At 40.9% G+C, this 12,598-nt stretch overlaps 1 long non-coding RNA gene across 3 annotated transcripts; it reads left to right on the forward strand.

The window, feature by feature from the left end:
• The first annotated feature begins 473 nt into the window (after nucleotides 1–473).
• Nucleotides 474–12,348, forward strand: LOC115833282. Of its 3 annotated transcripts, XR_004028719.1 has the most exons (5): nucleotides 474–695; nucleotides 2,064–2,212; nucleotides 5,043–5,221; nucleotides 5,990–6,090; nucleotides 11,470–12,348. It is a non-coding gene; the product is annotated as an uncharacterized LOC115833282 (long non-coding RNA). The 3 variants fall into 3 exon arrangements; XR_004028720.1 differs by lacking the exons at nucleotides 474–695; nucleotides 2,064–2,212 and adding an exon at nucleotides 2,226–2,499; XR_004028718.1 differs by lacking the exons at nucleotides 474–695; nucleotides 2,064–2,212 and having other exon boundaries at nucleotides 3,810–5,221.
• The last annotated feature ends 250 nt before the right edge of the window (nucleotides 12,349–12,598 follow it).

A 12,598-nucleotide genomic window follows, 5' to 3' on the forward strand; every position in this document is an offset into this window, starting at 1 on the left:
CTACAGGGATGCGTCTGGAGAGTGTGCATTATCCTAAGGGACAACAGAACCCTTGGGGCCAGGGAGTAGGAGTAGGGTCAGTGAGCGATGCAGGATAATTTAAATGTATTGAAGTGCTTTTGTATAGTGTTTGAAATTTTGTATTCGGGGGGAAAAAGTACTTTAATAAAAATTGAAAACAAAATACTTGTGATCAGATTGACAAAAGTAATGTGCACATATATTCCATATATATATATTTTTTGCTTTGGAAAAGCATTGTAGCCAATTTTATGGGGAAACAAAGCAGATTTTAAAAAATGAATGGAGTGTGTGTGTTTGTGTGTGTGTGTGTGTGTGTTTCTAGCTAGTCTAGCTCCACCACCTCAAGTACAGCTCACAGTTGCAGTATTATCTTCAGTTCAGACCAGGACTGGCTTCTGATCTCAGATTTAGATATCCCACAAAAAGTGCTTCTGTTAATATTCCAGAAAAAAAATGATGGATACAGAAGGATAGCTGGATGTAAGTGAAAAGTTCCAGAAAACCATGCCTGATCCCATTAATCAAGCTCGCAACTTTCATCCCTCCCTGCCCACTGCTGAGTCCCCTGGTCTACACTCAGAGTTGCAATCCTGACTCTGGCCACCAAGAGGCATTACAGCTATCTCCACGTTCCTTGCTCTTTCTTAATGAAAAGGGGTAAATTTCGCAAAGTAATGTTATGAAACTTTTCTTTACTGTGATACCAATAGTTCAGAATACCCATTTGTGTATTAAAGCAGGCCAATTTGCTGTTGATTCCAAATCTACAGCGCATTCAGTAATTTATTTTTTCCTTCATTAGCGTAGGTTGAGGTGTCCATGCTGTGGGGGGGGGGGGGGGTCCCTCCTGGAGAGCAGGGTGTTCACCACCCATCACTCCAACCCTGTACAGGCTTCTCAGACCCTCTTCCACTCCCTCCCACTGACCCCCCTCTCCAAGACATTGTGGACACAGCTGCCCAGACCCCACTCCAGCGCCTCATCCTTTCAGTCACTTCCTGCTGCCCTGGGCTCCCCCAGTCCTGCCTCCCAGCAACAGCCAAGGCACATCAGACCTACCTGGTGTTTCATCCTACGGATGTCCCACAGTATATTTTTACACTCTTTTTTACACCTGTCAGGGTTGTTTTTTTTCCAGACAGAATTAGAATCATTCTGCAGTTCCTTTCATAGACTGGGTTTTAGGGGAGGATACCGTATTTTTCTGCTCCTTGCTTACACTTTGTAGAGAAGTTTGATAATAGTGGTACAGTGATGCCCCCTCATGACAGAAGCCTGAACTGCAGCAGCTTGAACATCGCTGAGCAGGAAGGTGGGAGGGAGGTGCTGTGGTCCGTGCACACCCTACAGAGTTTTCTGGAAGTGTGAGTAGAAAAAGGGGCATTCCCACTGTACAGGGATACTGACGGCCACCAGACAGAACGTGTAGCCTCTTCATGTGCTATGTGAAAACACAAAATGATCATTTCTATGTTTATGCTTTCAAACCTCTGGATAAATAGCTATAGACCTATATAAGCAAAAATGCATCTTGGCCACTAAATGATCTTTGTGACCCACATTTGCCCTCATTGTGATCATCTTTGCATACACATGCGTTTCCATAATAATGTTTTAAATGTCCTTCCAAAAATAATTGTAGTCTCTTTTTTTTATCAACCAGGTGGTTCGTCATGTGGGTGCCCCAAAAATTCATTTAATTAGTATCCTAGTCATAAAAATGTAGTTGCTTTAACATTTTTTCCTGTTACAAATAATAGTATACTTAATATCCTCCTCATATATATGCAAATATATTTGTAAGCATTTCTGTCAAAAAAAAAGTTCCTGGAAGTGGTCTTTCAAAACCCTGGAAACTGTAAAATTTTATATTAACATAATGAAATCCAAACGCTATTTCTAACATATTCCTTACATAACAGTATGTAAGGACCTTGTGTCTTCACACATCAGAAATAATGTGAATCATTGCTAATCTTATGGGCAACAAATCACCTCTCATTGTTATCTTCTGTAAAACTTGTTTTGCTGAATTCTAGAATTCCATCCTATGGATATGACATCAGTTTTCTCAAACCTGTGTTATTCAGAGTGTTCTGATATTCCCTGTTATCTACACTGTATGGAAGACATCTTTTCAGAGTCTGTGCATGGCTGAAGGACACAGTTCCTGTAGCTGTTTACACTGGTGAGCCAAATGGGTCCTCTTAGAGCCCTACCAACTGTCTTGGAGGAATTAGTACTGTAATAACAGAACCTGGTTGCTGTACATGTGTGTATATTTGTCACTGCTTGTGTGTGTGCACAGCATTTCCCTCTGCTTCCTTCTGCCCCTTCATAATTTGGTGTACCGGTTGGTCTTTCTTCCTAAATTCAGGCCCATAAATAAAGGAAGGGAATTTTCAGAATGACAGTCCTTATAACCAGATGCTTATCAGCATCCTTCACAATGTCCTGAAGATAAACTTCTAAAAGGTAAATTGTTGGTGCAAAGGGTGTGCACCTATGTAGCCCTTTGATAAGTATTGCCATACTGACACCCAGAGAGGTAATGCCATTTAGATTCCTCAGGTGGAGTCACAGGAGAAAATCCAAAGAGGAGTAAAAAATAATAATGCTGATGTCATGTTAGAGTGGATGCCCTGGACGCTGTTGTGGACCCACTTTCAAGTTTCTTCCACAGTTAGAAGATGTGGAAGTGATCAGGTGCAAATCGAATTTTTCATACAAGTGAAGCCCAAGTCAGCATGGGGGTGGTGGTGGGGGGGCAGGGAGAGACTGTCATTGCTTGGAGTTACTTAGGACACAGTCAGCAGGGCTGGGATACAGCTACAGTTTTGTATATATTCATGGGTGTAGAAAACATGGGCATCAAGGCCTTCATATGAAAAAGTTTGGTCATTACTGAGGTACAACAGAAGGCTTTCTTGCAATATAATTACGGACATGAAATTCACAGTTTTAAGGATACAACTTGATGATTTTCAGTAAACAAAAGTTGTGCAACCATCACCATAGTTGAGTTTTGGAGGTTTCCATCACTATAAAATGTCCCATCATACTTGAACGCAGTTAATCCCTGCTTTCACCCCCAGCTCCAGGAATCACAGGTATGCTTTGTGTTTCTGTAGATTTACCTATTCTGGACATCTCATAGAAGTGGAATCATACAATATTTCGTCTTTTGTGTCTGGCTTCTTTCACTTCACATAATGTTTTTAAGGTTTATCTATTTTGTAGCATGTATCAGTACTTTATTCCTTTTTATTGATATACCACACTTTTTTATCCACTCATCAATTGGTGAACACTTGAGTTGTTTCCAATTTTTGGCCATTATGAATTATGATGCTACATATATTTTTTGTGCAAGTTTTTATGTAGACATAGGTTTCCGTTTCTCTTATGTACCTGGGAGTAAAGTTGCTGGGTTATATGGCAGTTCTCTGCTTGACAATGTGAGGAACTCTCAGAATATTTTATTGACCCTGACAGTCTTGAGGAGTACAGCCTTAATCTGTTGTCTTTTTCTCATGATTAGACCAGCATTATGGAATTTGAGAAAGTGTACCACAGAGTTGAAGTGCCCTTCTTATCACATAATATTTGGGTTTACATGATGACATGACCTCACTGGTGATGTTAACCTTCATGACATAGTTAAAGTCGTGTTTGCCAAGTTTTCCAGTGTATGGTAACTTTTTCAATTCACGTACTCTGTTCCTGAGAAGTGAGTCACTAAGTGTGACCTGCATTCAGGGGTTGAAACAGAATTAAGCTTCACCTCTTGGAGGGTTAGTAGCTACAAATACTATTTGGAATCATTCCATAAAGACTGTTTGTCTTCTCACATGCTTTTCTTTATTAATTCACCAAACATTTACTTATATCAGTATGGATTTATGCATACTTATTTTAAAGTTGAAATATTTTACTTAATGGATATATCCCCAAAGAATTCCAGCATCATTGTTTCAGTGGTACAGTAAAAGAATTTTGACTTAACTATCAGGAAACTGCAAAAGACCTCCCTATCACTACAATTATATTTCATCACCACTATATTTTCTAATTGTGATATATTAGTGCTTTTAGACAATATATTTAATCATGGCAAAGTTTGGAACAGCATTATAATTTCACATTATTTCATTGCCTACTTGGTACCCCTTGAGAAAGAAATAAAAAAACAGGTAAGGCAAGATTATTGAAGTAGCCATAAAAATTACTGCTAACATAAAGTAAACCTATTTATGAACTCCCTGTCAATGAAGCAAAAGTATAAGCTGTGTCAGGTAAAATGTGTGCTTCATTTGAAAGCATGTCTACAGCTCAGCCTTCTGGTTATCTGATTCTGAAAGCTGTTTTACAACTCTACCTTTTAGGTAACTGATAGCATTGCATACTATCTTTGTCTATAGACACAAGGAAATGAATTCTGTCTTGGGGGAGGGAAACCTTTTCCTCCTGGGGAAATACCTGTTTATCTCCATTTGAACATTTATTTCAACACTCTTGATCTATAAATGTGACAAAGAGGTGGCTGTAGACTTGGGAGAGTTCATTTCAGTGGAAGGATGGGGGAACCAAGCCCCATTAGATGAGAAATGAAGACTGAGGTGTAGGGAAGTGCAGAGGGAAGTGATTTGAGTATTGAGAATTCTTCATAGAATATTGACTGTAAATGGGAGAATATATGTAAAGAGGATATCAACTAAAGATGTAGAAATGGGTCCATGGCACTGAATTATGTTTTACAATCATCAGTGATGAGTCTCTATGATTAATCTGTTAGTGGGAAGGAGCCATCTCTTCTTAGATCTGCCATCTGAATTTACCACACCCTCCTTTCCACACTTCACTTTCTTGTTTCTATTCTGGGGAAGCCTAAAACTTAACCAAAGGGATGGTGTAGAGTTTGGCCTTAATGCCTAGTAACTGTTAACTCAGGAATGACCGAATGGTTGGATGCACAATGTGTCAAACGTGCTGATAATTCACAAATTTTTATCTCCCAGCGCAGAGCTTTTATGCAGATGACTGAACCCGTGGAGTTAGGTGGCTAAGAGGATGCGGCTTCCCAGGTCTCTACAACTGATGGCAGCAAGATGGGAGCACCCAGCTACAGTGTTCAGAAGTAGATTTAGGCAGACTACCACACCTTACATGCTAGAGGGATCCACACTGACCTGAGTAGGTGAGGTCTCAGACAGGCTTGTTTTCCATCATGGGGACAGGATTACAGCCTAGTCAGAAGTAAGTTGTGGTCCAGCTCTTGTGTCATTCAGAAAGACTCCAGACGTGTAGATCCAGCTCCTCTCTAAACTTGAACTCAACCAATATCCCAGAGAGACATTCTTAACCTTCTAGGCAAATGCACTGTCATTAGGAGCCACCAGAGACCATACGAACACACACACACATACACACACATATACACCCTGGAGCCTTAATGTCAGCAGTAGCCCTAGGAGAACCTGCAGGCTCATGTGCTTGTTGCTTATTGTCTGTTAGGCTGCATATGTAACTGGACCCTTTTGCGTTAAAAAAAAAATAGCAATAATGATGATTAACAGAGTGTTTATTAGGGAATTATTTAAAAATTACCTTACTATCCACTTAAATATGATGAAAATGAGAGAATTTCCACCTGTCATGTTATCAAGGTTTTTTAAAAAACTGTCGAGGATTTCAATGAGGTGTGCATATGGCTATGTCTACTCTGTCTCATATTGGGGGAGGGGATATCACTTAGTACAACCTCTTTCCAGGTTGATTCGGCAATATCTTTTAAATAGTCTATGCATCCCCAATCTGTATGTATTTGGAGCCTGTCCCTTCAAGTATTCATCCTTAGTGTGACAACTGCCCCTCTGTTAGAGAATGCATATTCCTCATGATGTAGGTTTTCTGGGAACTCTACTTTCTAAAGCACTGACCCAGACACATTCCCTTGTCTTTACAGAGCAGGATATTGATGTACAACAAGATTCTCTGATCAGAAAGAGAGGCAGAACTGGCAGCCTGGCTTCAGAGGTGAAGATATAGATTTCAGTAGTGACCCAGGTCAGCAGGAAAGCAAGATTTACTTGGTTATCGTGTGATATGCAGCTCAGCATCATACAGTCTGCATGGGGCCTTACGGGGTGCTGGTCTCTACTTTTCTACTTATTGTAGAATGCTCCCCTGTTGAGGACCAGCCTCAACACCACCCGTAGGCTACCCAAAGTCCGGTGGTGACGAAGGAATGAGAAGAGACAGGTTAAGAGTGCATAAAGAGTAGGGGCCAGGGGACCAATTGCAAAATGGAGGCTGCAAAAGGCGCCAAGCTCTGGTCTCCACACTATTTGTTGAGTACAATCACTTAGAAGATCTAAGAAGCAGACGTTCAGGGCAAAACATTGAAAGGGAGGCAGGTACGTCATACGTGTAATCTATAGCAAATGAATCTCCTTTGTGCTCAAACAGCATATCTTTAACTTACCGGAGAGTAGCTAGTGGGAGCGGGCTTAACTAGGAGCCTGCACATCTGGCCGTATTCCAGTGCTTCAAAGGAGTGTCTTTCTCCTTGAACACTGTGTTTATAGATAAGAGAGCAAGTCTTGCTCAGAGCATGGGAACATAATGGCGATAAGAAGACTTTCCTCCTCAGAGGCCTCTTGTGGCTTTCCACAACTTATTGTCCCATATTTTTATGGCCAGTTTATACAGGTACCCGATAAGCCTTTCTCCCAACACTCCCCAGCCAGACTATTTAACCTACAAACATTATTGCTTCTCTAGCTATAAAATCACGTAGAGGTTATTACCTCTACCTCCTGGTAATGTTGTGGAAATACATGAAATAAAAATGCACCAGCATTCAAGAAGGGTGAGTCCCCGTGACTCTCTTAGGTCAGGCATCCTGGCCTTCTATGGGATTTTTAAGCTCTCATCACCCATACGGCTCTGCAGCTTGCCTTTTTTCAGAAAAACAGCATCTATCCACGTTTTTATTTGCATTTCATTAGTGAATGTGTTTTTAAATGTTTCTTGGGCATGTATATTGCTGTTTACATGAATTCTCTGTTTATATCTGTATTAGCTATCTTGCATAACCAATTACCTCCAAATTTTGCTGCTTAAAGCAACAAACATATTAATACACATCATTTCTATGGGTTAGGAATCGTGGCACAGTTTAGGTTCTGGCTCAGAGTCTCTCACAAGGCTGCAATCAAGGTCTAGGTAGGGACTACAGCCATCTCAAGGCTCAATGGAGGGAGGATCCAATTCCAAGCTCATTTATATGGCTGTTAGCAGGCCTCAGGGCCTTAATAATTCTTGGGCAGAGACATCGATTGTCACATGGATAGCTCACATCATGGCAACTGGCTCTCCTTAGCACATCTATAAGAATGTGCCTAGCAAGCACAACACAGCTTTTTGTCACTTGATCTCAGAAGTGACATCCCATCCCTTCTCACATATTTTAATTTTAAGTAGCAAGTCACTAACTCTAGCCCACACAATGGGACAGATTATACAGGAAGTGAATACACAAGGAAAATGGGGATCATAGGGGACAATCTTAGAGGGTGCCTACCACAACATCATCAGACCTTCTTTCCATATTGGCTACTGGGAATGCTTTACATATCCATATAATTTGTACATATTTACTCTAGCCTACTGAGACAAGCTTTAATGATTTATTTTGTCATACACAGTGTTTTAAAATTTTCAATATTATAATTTAATATACAGATCATTATATAAATAAATTAAGCAATGACCAGGGCAGCATTGATTGTTACTGTCCAGGGAGATTAGAGCATTCAGATTCCTGGAGGCTTCAGAACACATGAAAAGCTTTAGTGAAATTCCAGACTCCACTCCTGATGAGACAATAACCAAAGCAGTTTCTCTGGTTTACACAACCTCTCTTAATTTCCTATAACTTGATCTAAACTATGCATTTAATAATAGGTTACTTGAATAAATGTTAAGATTAAAGGAGATACAATTTAGAGTACATCTTCTTTATAATTAGTTTTGTCAACATTAGTTTCCTACCCTCCAGATCTTTGTCCCAGAGGAAGCACCTGTTATTCTGAATAAGCCTGTCTGTCTGCCACCTTAAATGCCAGTCAATTCACATGATCCACATACCAAGGTCTCTTGGCACCAGGCAGAGGATTTCACTTCCACCATCATCATCCTCATCCTCATCACCAAAAGGGGTTGTTGAGTGAACAGGCATGGGGATTGTACAATGACCAGTCCCTAACCCTTGGTAGGGCATCATATACAGAAGAGGTTGTTGGGTGCTATGCTTCGAATGTCCCCTCCAATTGAAATGTAACAGCCATTGTAATGGTATTAAGAAGAGGTGACTTTAAGCAGTGATTAGCCCATAAGGGATCCACCCTTATGAGTGGATTAATGCTATTATTGTGGGAGTGGGCTAGTTATCATGAGAGTTGGCTCCTAAACTACTGAATGAGTTCAGTCCTACTTCCTCTTTCTGTCTCACGTGCTCACTTGCCCTTCTGCCCAAGTTATGATGTAGCATGAAGGCCCTTGCCAGATGCTGGAGCCATGCTTTTGGACTTCTCAGTCTCCAGAACTGTGAGAAATATATTTTATTTATTTATACATTACCTAGTCTGTACTATTCTGTTATAGCAGCAGAAAATGGACTAACAGAAAATTGATACTGAGACATGGGCTGTGGCTATAACATACCTGAAAATGTGGAAGCAGCTTTGGAGCTAGGTAGTGATGGGTAGAGACTGGAAGAATTTGAAAGAACAGGCTAGAAAAAGCCTAGACTGCCATGAACGGAGCTATAATGGCAATTCTGGTGAAGACTCAGAAGAGGAGAGCTATAGGAAAAGTCTGAATCTTCTTAGACAGTACTTAAGCCTTAAAGTACTTCAAGGGGTTGTGACCAGAATGTTGGTAGAAATATGGACAGTAAAGGCCATTCTGATAAAGTCTCAGACAGAAATGATGAACAGGCTGGGCATGGTGGCTGATGCCTGTAATCCCAGCACTTTGGGAGGCTGAGGCGGCTGGATCACCTGAGGTCAGGAGTTCGAGACCAGCCTGGCCAACATGGTGAAACCCTGTCTCTACTAAAAATTAAAAAAAAAAAATTAGCCAGGCATGGTGGCAGGCGCCTGTAATCCCAGCTACTTGGAAGGCTGAGGCAGGAGAATCGCTTGAACCCAGGAGGCAGAGGTTGCAGTGAGCCAAGATTGTGCCATTGCACTCCAGCCTGGGCAACAAACTCCATTAAAAAAAAAGAAAGAAAGAAAAGAAATGAGGAACAATGTAGGAAACTGGTGTAAAGGCCATCCTGTTATAAAGTAGCAAAGACCTTGGCTGAATTTTGTCCATGTTCTAGGGCTTTATGGAATGCAGAACTTAAGAGTGATGAGGTAGGGTATCTGGTGGAAGAAATCTCTAAGCATCAAAGTATTCAGGCTGCTACACAGCTACTTTTAACCACATACAGTGAGATGTGAGAATAAATAAGTGACTTAAAGTATGAATTTGTAATTAAAAGAGAAGCGGAGCAAAAAAAAGGTTAGAAAAATTTACAGCCTGGCCATGTAGAATGAAAAGGGTGTTTAGGAGAGAATACTAAGGGTGTGTCCAAGCAACTATTGGCTAAAGAGGTTACCATGGATGGAAGGGAGCCAGATGCTATTCATCAAGACAATGAGAAAAAGTCCCCCAAAGTATTTCAGAGATCTTTGAGGCTGCCCCTCTTGTCACAGACCCAGAGCTATAGGGGGACCAGCCCAGGATGCCTTCCATGGGCTTGCTGCAAAGAGACACTTGGGTCTCTTCTTCCCACATTTCAGGACAGTGCTCCTCAGCCACCCCAGTTTCTGTGGCTCAAGTGACCGCAGGTGTGGCTCAATCTGCAGCTTCAGAAGTTACAAGCTGTAAACACTAGTGGTATCCATATGGTGCTAATTCTAAAGGCATACAGAGTGCAAGAGCTGTGAGGGCATGACTTCCTCCTAGATTTGAAAGGATGTCTCAGCCAGCCTGGAGATCCAGGCAGATACTTGCAGGGATGGAGCTACCATAAAGAGCCTCTACTAGGGCAATACCTAGTGAGCTGTTGAGTATGGCCATCTCAGAGACCCCGGAACTATAGAGTTACCAGTGTGCAACTCCAGCCTCGGAAAGCTGCAGGCATGAGACTCCAATTTGTGAGAGCTGGTGAGTAGACTAAGTATAGCAAACCCATAGAGGCAGGACTGCCTGTGGCTTTGAGGGCCCAGTTCCCATCCCAGTGAGCCCAGTATTCAGGACATGGAGTCAAAAGAGAATGATTCTCTAGCTTTAAGACTGAATGGGCCTTGCACAGTGGCTCACGTCTGTAATCCCAGCACTTTGGGAGGCCAAGGCGGGTGGACTGCTTGAGCTCAGGAGTTTGAGACCAGCCTGGGCAATATGGTGAAACCCTGTCTCTACAAAACATACAAAAATTAGCTGGACATGGTGATGCACATCTGTGGTCTCAGCTACTCAGGAAGCTAAGGAAGGAGGATCACTTGAACCCTAGAGGCAGAGGTTGCAGTAAGCCAAGATCATGCTATTGCACTCCAGCCTGGGTGACAAAATGGGAAACTCTGTCAAAAAAAAAACAAAAACAACAACAAAAAAAGACTTAATGCCTTTGGCCCTGTTGGGTTTTGGACTATGCTTGAGGCCTGTTACTCCTTTCTTTTTGCCTGCGTCTCCCTTTTAGAATGGGAATGTTTACACCTGTGTCACTATTGTATTTTGGGAGTAGACAGCTTGTTTTGATTCACAAGCTCACAGCTGGAAGGAATTTGTCTTAGGATGAATTGGGTTTTCAGTCTCAACCATAACTGATTTAGATGAGACTATGGATTTTGGACTTTTGAGTTGATGCTAGAATGAATTAAGACTTTAGGGGCTACTACTGAGCTGGAATGAATGTATTTTGTGCATCAGGGAGAAATAGCCATCAGTGGCTAGTGCCTACCATATTGGGCAGCAGCAGCCCTACATATTTTTTTCTTTGCTTTTTATTCACTTAACAGTATATATTTTGGAGATCACTACATAATAGAGTGGGAGTTCTCATTGCTTGTTATATCTGCATTATACTCTAGGAGGTAGATGTATCTTAGGTTATTCAATCAGTCCCTTATTGGTGGACATCTGTCACATTTTGAGTCTTCTGCTGTTACAATTTGTTCTGCCAAGAATGAACCTTGTGCTTCTGCCTTTTTGTCTTTTTGAATTGAATCTTGGGGTTACATTCTTGTAGTTTCAAAGAGAAAATACCTGTGCACTGTGAAATAAATTTTAAACAGAGAGCATCTGGAAATGTAGCAGCAAGAAGTGAATGTTGGTCCTATCTCATCATTTCTTTTATTCCACATACTTTCTGCTCTCTTGTTTTCTTTCTAGTGTGACATGCGTAAAGGAATTTCTTATTGAGCCCCAGGAAGAAGAAACACTACATAAGGGCAAATAATAAAATCGGTCAGATAGACAGAAGATGGGAGTCATCAAACCTGTATCCCTCTTGCCAGACCTATCAACTGACCATAAGACATTCAGTGAGTCCTTTCCCTTTGTTGGTCTAAGTCCTAACACAGAAAGACGCTCAATATAGAAACAGTGGATAGGGAACCCTTAAATCATCTAAAACTTCATGTTTACTGACTTTAAACTAGTTGCCCTCCAGAGCAAAGGACTATATCTTGTGATGATGTGGTTTTCCCATACATGGCACACTCCCACTGGCACACCCAGTGTTGTCCACAATTCTCAGCTGTATAGCTATGAATAACTCCACCCCTTTCTCTCCCACTCAGAAAATTATTTCATAATTCAAGAGAGTGAGAGAGTTTTTACAGGTACAACACTGATTCAGCTATAACATAAACAATCCTCAAGCTTCAGTAAAGTATTACAAGTAACAAGTTACTTATAATACACACAATGATTGTGACACATTAGCTTGTCATGGCACCATGAATAAGAGGCTCTCATGTAGAATGGCAGCCATTGCAAGAATGTCTTGACAACAGCTGTCATTGGAAGCCAAAAATACTGTACATCCAACCATCTTGGCCTATTGCTACTATTAGAAATAAAAATAATATATGGCATTAATTAAGTGATTACTCTGTGCCAGGCCCTGTATTATGTTACATGTTTTATCTTAATTAATACTTTCTTTGTATGTGTCCACCATTTTAATCTTTTTTGTAGAAAGGAAACTGTGGCTTAGAGGGTGTAAGTAATTGCTTAAGATATAGTAAGTGACAAAACCAAATACAAATACAAGGCTGTCTAATGTCAAAGGATGTTCTTTTAACCAATGCTTTCCTTTACCAGAGGAAATTTCTCCAAATATTTGAGAATTATTTACCTATAAAGTCTTCTATATGCAAAGTAACCTCCATTTCTCTCGAGACTCCAAACTGCCCTTCCTAGTGGCACCACTATTTTGGAGTTATTGTGTATCTGTCCAGAAAAAAACCTTTTCATGTAAAACCTGTATGTGTATATGTGTATATGTGTTTATGTA

This window comes from Nomascus leucogenys, chromosome X (assembly GCF_006542625.1).
Source record: "Nomascus leucogenys isolate Asia chromosome X, Asia_NLE_v1, whole genome shotgun sequence".
NCBI classification, from domain to species: Eukaryota; Metazoa; Chordata; class Mammalia; order Primates; family Hylobatidae; genus Nomascus; species Nomascus leucogenys.